The sequence below is a fragment of the Heptranchias perlo genome, unplaced genomic scaffold (genome assembly GCF_035084215.1).
Source record: "Heptranchias perlo isolate sHepPer1 unplaced genomic scaffold, sHepPer1.hap1 HAP1_SCAFFOLD_52, whole genome shotgun sequence".
Taxonomy (NCBI): Eukaryota; Metazoa; Chordata; class Chondrichthyes; order Hexanchiformes; family Hexanchidae; genus Heptranchias; species Heptranchias perlo.
The window spans coordinates 6,398,344-6,406,908 of NW_027139537.1; the positions used below are offsets into that span (position 1 = coordinate 6,398,344).

The 8,565-nt window shown below is 46.3% G+C and overlaps 1 non-coding gene across 1 annotated transcript; it reads left to right on the forward strand.

The window, feature by feature from the left end:
* Positions 1-204: 204 nt before the first annotated feature.
* On the forward strand, positions 205-277 carry trnam-cau (transfer RNA methionine (anticodon CAU)). Its single transcript has one exon. It is a non-coding gene; the product is annotated as a tRNA-Met (tRNA).
* The last annotated feature ends 8,288 nt before the right edge of the window (positions 278-8,565 follow it).

Genomic DNA, 8,565 nt, shown 5'->3' on the forward strand with positions numbered 1-8,565 from the left:
CGCTGTGGGAGTGTGAGCTCCGACTTACTCTCCACGCCCTGAGCCAGTGGAGAAATGGGTAACGTGCCTGACCAGAATTCAGAAAACTGATGGTTAGATTTCGACCTGGATGGATGGTTTTTGCAAACTGCCGATTAGTTTATGACTTTACACCTTGCAAACTGTCCTACATGTTTGTGCTGTCTGGATGTCTAGACATCAAATGCCTTCTTAGCGCAGCAGGCAGCGCGTCAGTCTCATAATCTGAAGGTCCTGAGTTCAATCCTCAGAGAAGGCATAATTAAGCTTTCTTTTTCCATCTTTGCTCAAGACCAAAATCAAGAATTTTTGCTTCCTGCAGCACACCAAAAGATTTGCTGCCCATTGACCTCTCTTTACCATAGCACGCAGCACCTCACGAAGGGGATAATCTCCGAAAGCTTGTGATTTTAAAATCAAATTGTTGGACTATAACCTGGTGTTGTCAGATTCCTTACATTGGAAAGTTGAAAGAGCGACCTTGAGTTAATTGCTGCTTCTTCCAAAAGTACACTCGCTCCTTCAAGCCGGAATTGAAACATTGATCGAAGGATAACATTATTTTGAGTTTAATTAACTGTTATTTTCCGTTCTACCAGCTGAGCTATCGAAGGGAAGCAGCAAAGGTCCCTCTCTGTAGTGATTGCTCACCGTACGCCTTTTGACACTCCCGGACTCGTGGAGTCGTGTGGGCATGACCGAGACTTGCTCGGTACCTGCTCATCCCGCAGTGCTGTGGGACTGTGATCTGTAACTTACTCTGCACACCCTGGGCCAGTCAAGCAATAAATAACGTGTCTGACGACACATCAGAAGATTGTAGGTTTGACTCCTACTTGGCTGGATGGTTTTTGCAAACGGCCCATTACTTGATGACTTTAGATACCTTGCAAACTGTCCTACTTGGAAGTGTTGCCTGCCCGTTTCCGGCATAAGTGCGTTCTTAACACAGCAAGTAGTGCATCAGTCTCACTAACCTTGAATAATTCTGAGTTCAATCCTCAGAAAAGATATCGGGACCTATGAAGCATCTTTGTATCTCTCATCTTTCCATCTTGGCTGAGCACCAAAATGAAGAACTCTTGCTCACTGCAGCAAACCAAAAGATTTGCTGCCCCTTGACCTCTCTGCATCGAAGCTTAGGATTTACGTTGGTTATAGCCTCGCTGACAAATGACAACCATTTTAGTTTCTGGACAACTGCCCCAAGATAAAGGGTGATAGGAGAATACAGGTATCGACGTTGCTACCTCTTACATGCGAAGCGAGCGCTCTACCATTTGAGTTAACCCCCGTTGCTAGTAATCAATTGCCCTTCACAGTAGCCGCTTCACACTCGCCTCCATGCAGCGCCACGAATGGTAGAAAAACCTTTAATTGGCCCCCTCCCTGAATATATTCAGTGCTTTGCTCCAATCGGCAGTATCGAGCATCAGCAAGTGAGCAAAAGCAGAACGGGAAGCCACAGTAATCGTGAATGATGCTGAGAAGAGCCCGAGCCTGTGGAAGGTTGAAGAAGTCACCGGAAGGAACAGCTGTCCCGAGCTTGAGGGAACAGCCGGAGCTCTGTCTGACTGAGAGAAGACTTTTTTGTCTGAAAGTGGTTTGAAGTGTTGTTACACAAAGGCACTCCCTGCTGGTGAACAGAGGCAAATGCTCGAGCAAAACAGTCATGTTCGGACAGACACGGAAAGCTTTAAGGTTTGAGGAAGGAAAAGCGCCAACATTTTAAGCAGTAAGCAGTCTGTAAAATTAAGAAAGCGGCCTTGAGCTCAATACCGCTTACTCCAAAAGCATGTTCGCTACTTTGAGCCAGAAGTAGACCAGCGATTTAACTTTCAAGTTTTAATCTCTCCAAATTTTCCGCACTACCAGCTGAGCTATCGAAGGGATGGAGCAAAGGTCCCTCTCTTTGGTGATTGTTCACTGTGCGCCTTCTTACACTCCCGGACTCGTGGAGTCGCGTGTGCATGACCGAGACTGACTCGGTACCTGCTCATACCGCAGCGCTGTGGGAGTGTGAGCTCCTACTTGCTTTCGACAACCTGGGCCAGTGGAGCAGTGGGTAACGTGTCTGACCAGAATTCAGAAGATTGTAGGTTTGATTTCTACCTGGCTGGATGGTTTTTGCAAACTGCCGATTAGTTTATGACTTTACACCTTGCAAACTGTCCTACTTGGTAGTGCTGCTTGACAAGTGACATGTTAAGTGCCTTCTTAGCGCAGCGGGCAGCGCGTCAATCTCATCATCTGAAGGTCCTAAGTTTAATCCTCAGAGAAGGCATAATAAAGATTTTTTTTACCACCTCTCACCTCATCTTTGCTCAAGACTAAACTCAAGAATTTTTGCTTCCTGCAGCACACCAAAAGATTTGCTGCCCCTTGACCTCTCTGTACCGTAGCACGCAGTGAAATTTAAGAAATACATGGACCATGGGCTTGCTAAAAACTGACGCCACATTTATTTCTGGACAATTGACCCAAGTCAAAAGGTGAGTGGAGAATGCAAGAATCGATCCTGCTATCTCTCACATGCTCAGCGAGCACTCGGCCAGAATCATAGAAAGATTACAGCACGGAAGGAGGCCATTCGACCCATCGAGTCCACGCTGGATTTATTCAAGAGCAATCCAGCTCGTCCCACTCCCTCGCCCCATCCCTTCCATTTTTTTCCTTTCCATGATTGAATCACCCCCTCGGGCGGTGCATTCCAGATCCTAAACACTCGCTTTGTAAAAAAGTGTTTCCTCAGGTCACCTTTGGTTCTTTTACCAATCACCTTAAATCTATGTCCTCTGGTCCTTCACCCTTCCGCCAATGGGAACGGTTTCTCTCTATCTACTCTGATTGGGCCATTCGTGATTTTGAAGATATCTATCAAATCTGCTCGCATCCGTTTCTGTTCCAAGGAGAACAACCTCAGCTTCTCCAGTCTACCTACGTAACTAAAGTCCCTCACGCCTGGAATAATTCTCATAAATCTCTTCTGGACCGACTCCAAGACCTTCACATCTTTCCTAAAGTGCGGTGCCCAGAACTGGACACAATTCTGCAGTTGTGGTCGAACCAGTGTTTTATAAAGGTTCATCATGACTTCCATACTTTTGTAGTCTATCCATAAAGCCCAGGATCCCCTATGCTTTTTAAACGCTTTATCAACCTGCCCTGTCACCTTCAACGATTTGTTCACATATACACCCAGATCTCTATTTTCCTCTACCCCTTTTAGAGTTGTGCCCTCTGGTTTACTTTGCCTCCCCTGTTATTTCTGCCGAAATGCATCACTTTGCAATTTTCTGCGTTAATTTTCATCTGCCACATGTCCGCCCATACCACCAGCCTGTCTATATTCTCTTGAGGTCTATCACTACCCTCCTCACTGTTCACGAAGCTTCCATGTTTTGCGTCATCTGCAAATTTTGATATTGTGCCCTGTACACCCAAGTCCAAATCATTAATATACATCAAGAAAAGCAGTGGTCCCAGCACTGACGGCTGTGGAACACCACTGTACCTCTCATTCCCGTCCGAAAAACAACCGTTCACCACTACTCTCTGTTTCCTGTGCTTTAGCCAATTCTGTATCGATGTTTCTACTGCCCCTTTATTCCATATTTGAGGTTGTTCCTTGTAAATTGCCCTTCACAGTAGCTGCTTCGCACTCGCCTCCAGGCAGCTCCACGACCGGCCTTGGGTTGGCCCCCTCCTTGAATACATCAATACTTTGCTCGAATAGGCGCTATCGAGCATTAGCAAGTGAGCAACAACAGAACGGGAAGCCACAGTAATCGTGAATGATGCTGAGAAGAGCCCGAGCCTGTGGAAGGTTGAAGAAGTTACTGGAAGGAACAACTGCCCCCAGCTTGACTGAACAGCGGGAGCTCTGTCTGTCTGAGTGAGAGAAGTCTATTTTGCCTGAAAGCGGTTTAAAATTTTGTCACTCAAAGGCACTCCCTGCTGGTGAACAGAGGCAAATGCTCGTGCAAAACAGCCGTGTTCGGACAGACACGGAAAGCTTTCAGGTTTGAGAAAGGAAACGCGCCAACATTTTAAACAATAAGATGTCTGTAAAGTTAAGAAAGCGGCCTTGAGCTCAGTACCGCTTACTCCAAAAGCATGTGCGCTACTCCGAGCCGGAATTAAACCAGCGATTTTGCTTTCAAGTTTTAATCTCTACAAGTTTTACCACATTACCTGCTGAGCTATCGAAGGGAAGCAGCAAAGGTCCCTCTCTTTGATGATTGTTCACCGTGAGCCTTCTGACATTCCCGGACTCGTGGAATCGCGTGGGCATGACCGAGACTGACTCGGTACCTGCTCATACTGCAGCGCTGTGAGCGTGTGAGCTCCTCCTTACTCTGCGCGCCCTGGGCCAGTGGAGCAATCGGTAACGTGTCTGACCAGAATTCAGAAGATTATTGATTCGATTACGACCTGGATGGATGGTTTTTGCAAACTGCCGATTAGTTTATGACTTTACACCTTGTAAACTTTCCTACTTGTTAGTGGTGCCTGATAAATTTCCCGTTACGTGCCTTCTTAGCGCAGCAGACAACGCGTCAGTCTCATAATCTGCAGGTCCTGAGTTCAATCTTCAGAGGAAACATCATAAAGGTTTTTGTCCATCTCTCACCTCATCTTTGCTCAAGACCAAAATCAAGAATGTTTGCTTCCTGCAGCACACCAAAATATTTCCTGCCCCTTGACCTCTGTACCGTAGCACGCAGTGAAGTTTAAGAAGTACATGGACCATGGACTCGCTGTATTTTGGCGACACTTTTGTTTCTGTACAATTGACCCAAGTCAAAAGGTGAGTGGAGAATGCAAGAATCGACCTTGCGATCTATCACATACTCAGCGAGCACTCGACCAGAATCATAGAAAGGTTACAGCACGGAAGGAGGCCATTCGACCCAGCGAGTCCACGCTGGCTTTATTCAAGAGCAATCCAGCTCGTCCCACTCCCCCGCCCCATCCCTGTAGCCCTTCCATTTTTTTCCTTTCCATGGTGAATCATCCCCTCGGGCAGTGCATTCCAGTTCCTAACCACTCGCTGTGTAAAAAAGTTTTTCCTCATGTCACCTTTTGGTTCTTTCACCAATCATCTTAAATCTATGACGTCTGGTCCTTCATCCTTTCGCCAATGGGAACGGTTTCTCTCTATCTATTCTAATTGGGCCTTTCGTGATTTTGAAGACATCTATCAAATCTGCTCGCAACCGTCTCTTTTCCAAGGAGAGCAACCCCAACTTCTCCAGTCTACCCACGTAACTAAAGTCCCTCACCTCTGGAATACTTTTAGTAAATCTCTTCTGGACCGTCTCCAAGACCTTCACATCTTTCCTAAAGTGCGGTGCCCAGAACTGGACACAATTCTGCAGTTGTGGCCGAACTGGTGTTTTATAAAGGTTCATCATGACTTCCATACTATTGTAGTCTATTTATAAAGCCCAGGATCCTGTGTGCTTTTTAACCACTTTCTCAACCTGTCCTGCCACCTTCAATGATTTGTGCACATACACCCCCAAATCTCTCTGTTCCTGTACGCCTTTTAGATTTGTGCCCTCCAATTTATATTGCCTCTCCTCGTTATTCCTACTGAAATGCATCATTTTGCATTTTTCTGCATTAATTTTCATCTGCCGCATGTCCGCCCATGCCACCAACGTGTCTATATCCTCTTGAATTCTATCACCATCTTCCTCATTGTTTACTATTCTTCCAAGTATTGTGTCATCTGCAAATCTGGAAATTATGCTCTATACACCCAAGTCCAAGTCATTAATGCATATCAAGAAAAGCAATGGTCCCAGGACCAACCCCTGGGGAACACCACTGTATACCTCCCACCTGTCAGAAAACCAACCGTTCACCACTACTCTCTGTTTCCTGTCCCTTAGTCAATTCTGCATACATGTTGCTACGGCCCCCTTTATTCCATATTTGAAGTTGTTTCTTGTAAATTGCCCTTCACAGTACGTGCTTCGCACTCGCCTCCAAGCAGCTCCACGACCAGCAGAGAAATCTTGCCTTGGGTTGGCCCCCTCCCTGAATACAATCAATACTTTGCTCCAATCGGCTGTATCGAACATCAGCAAGTGAGCAACAGCAGAACGGGAAGCCCCAGTAATCGTGAATGATGCTGAGAAGAGCCCGAGCCTGCGGAAGGCAGACAAGGTCACAGGAAAGAAACAGGCGCCCGAGCTTGAGGGAACAGCGAGAGCCCTGTCTCTCTGACTGACGGATAGAAGACGATTTTGCCTGAAAGCGGTTTGAAGTGTTGTTACTCAAAGGCACTCCCTGCCGGTGAACAGAGGCAAATGCTGGAGCAAAACAGCCGTGTTCGGGCAGATACAGAAAGCTTTCAGGTTTGAGGGAGGAAATGAGGTCTCCTGTGCCTCAGCGCCAACATGTTAAGCCGTCGGCTGCCTGTAAAGTAAAGAGAACGGCCTTGAGTTAATTGCTGCTTACTCCAAAAGCACGTTCGCTACTTCAAACAAGCAACCTAAGGATGATTTTGATCTGTTATTTTACAACAGTTCTCCGCTCGACCAGCTGAGCGATCGAAGGGAAGCAGCAAAGGTCCCACTCTTTGGTGTCAAAAGGCGCAGAGTGAACAATCACCAAAGAGAGCAATCTTTGCTGCTTCCCTTCGATCGCTCAACTGGTAATGCAGAGGACTGTAGTCAAAAACAAAGCAAAGTCATCCTTAGGTTGCTGGTTTCATTCTGGCTCCAAGAAATGAGTGTGCTTTTTGAGTAAGCAGCAATTAGCTCAAGGCCGCTTTCTTAACTTTATAGGCAGCCTAGAGCTTAACATTTTGGCGCTGAGGCACAGGAGATCATGAGTTTCCTTTCTCAGACCTGAAAGCATTCTGTGTCTGCCCTCGCTCAGCTGTTTTTTCAAGCATTTGCCTCTGCTCTCCAGCAGGGAGTGCCTTTGAGCAACAACACGTCAAACCGCACTCACGTTCAGGCAAAAATGCCTTCCATCAGTCAGACAGGACTCCCGCTGCTCCCTCTATCTCGAGGCCGCTATTCCTTTCCTGTGACCTCATCTGCCTTCCGCAGGCTCGGGCTCTTCTCAGCATCATTCACGATTACTGTGGCTTCCCGTTCTTCTGTTGCTCATTTGATGATGCTCGATACCGCCGATTGGAGAAAGTATTGAACATATTCAAGGAGGGGTCCAATGCAAGGTAAGATTTCTCTGCAATTGGAGGTAAGTGTGAAGCGGCTACTGTGAAGGGAAATTTACTAAAAATAACTGGGGGATCAGCTCAAATGGTCGAGCGCTCGCTTAGCATATGAGAAGTAGCAGGATCGACACCCGCCTTCTCCACTTTTTTTTAACCTGAGGGCAATTTTCCAGAAACAAAAATGATGTCAGTTGTCAGTGAGCCCATAACCCACGGAAATCCTAAACTTCAATACAGAGGTCAAGGGGCAGCAAATCATTTGGTGTGCTGCAATGAGCAAAAGTTCATGATTTTGGTGCTCAGCAAAGATGGAAAAAGATCCACAAATGCTGATGTTTTTCTCTGAGGATTGAATTCTGGACCATTCAGGTTAATGAAACCGATGCACTAATTGCTGTGTTCAGAATGCGCTCACGATGGAAGCCGCCAGTCAGCACTACCAAGGAAGACAGTTTGCAAGCTCTCGAAAGTCAAAAAATAATGGGCAGTTTGCAAAAGCCATCCAGGCAGATAGGATTCGATCGGACAATCATCTGGACATATTATCCATTGCTCCAGCGTGCGCAGAGTAAGTAGCACCTCACACTCCCACAGTGCTGTGATATAATCCGGAACCGAGTCAGTCTCAGTCATGCACACGCGACTCCTCGAGTCCGGGAGTGTCAAAAGGTGCACGATGAACAATCACCAAAGGGAAGGATTTTTCGCTGCTTCCCTTCTTGAGCTCAGCTAGTCGAGGAGAGTATAATTAATTAACATCAAAGCAAAATCATTCTTAGATCACTGTTTCAATTCCAGTTTGAAGGAGCGAGTGCACTTTTGGATTAAGCAGGAGTTAGCTCAAGGCCGCTCTTTTCACTTTCCAGGCAGCCGACAGCTCAACATGTTGACACCTCTTTTCCTTTCTCAAACCTTAAAGCTTTCTGTGTCTGCCCGAACACCGCTGTTTCCCTCGAGCATTTGTCTCTGCTCACCAGCAGGCAGCGCCTTTGAGCAGCAACCTTTTTAAAATTTCAAAATATACTTTATTTCATAATATTTAAGGATACACACAGTTCAGATTAAAAGTCGCAATTACAGTTCAAAACAATACAAAATAGTTCGCGCACACTATGATCCCATTAATTCAATGCAAAACACAGTACATATCTTAATATACATTCTGTACAATAGAAAGGTGGGGTGGACATAGTACCTATCTTAATATACATTCTGTACAATACAATGTGGTGTGGACTCAGTTCATATCTTCTGGTCCTGCTCCACAGAGCGGACTCTGGACCATAAGATGATGCTTGAGGTCAAATCAGCCCCCTCCCGCCCCCACCTTGAGATAACAGGGTGAGGCC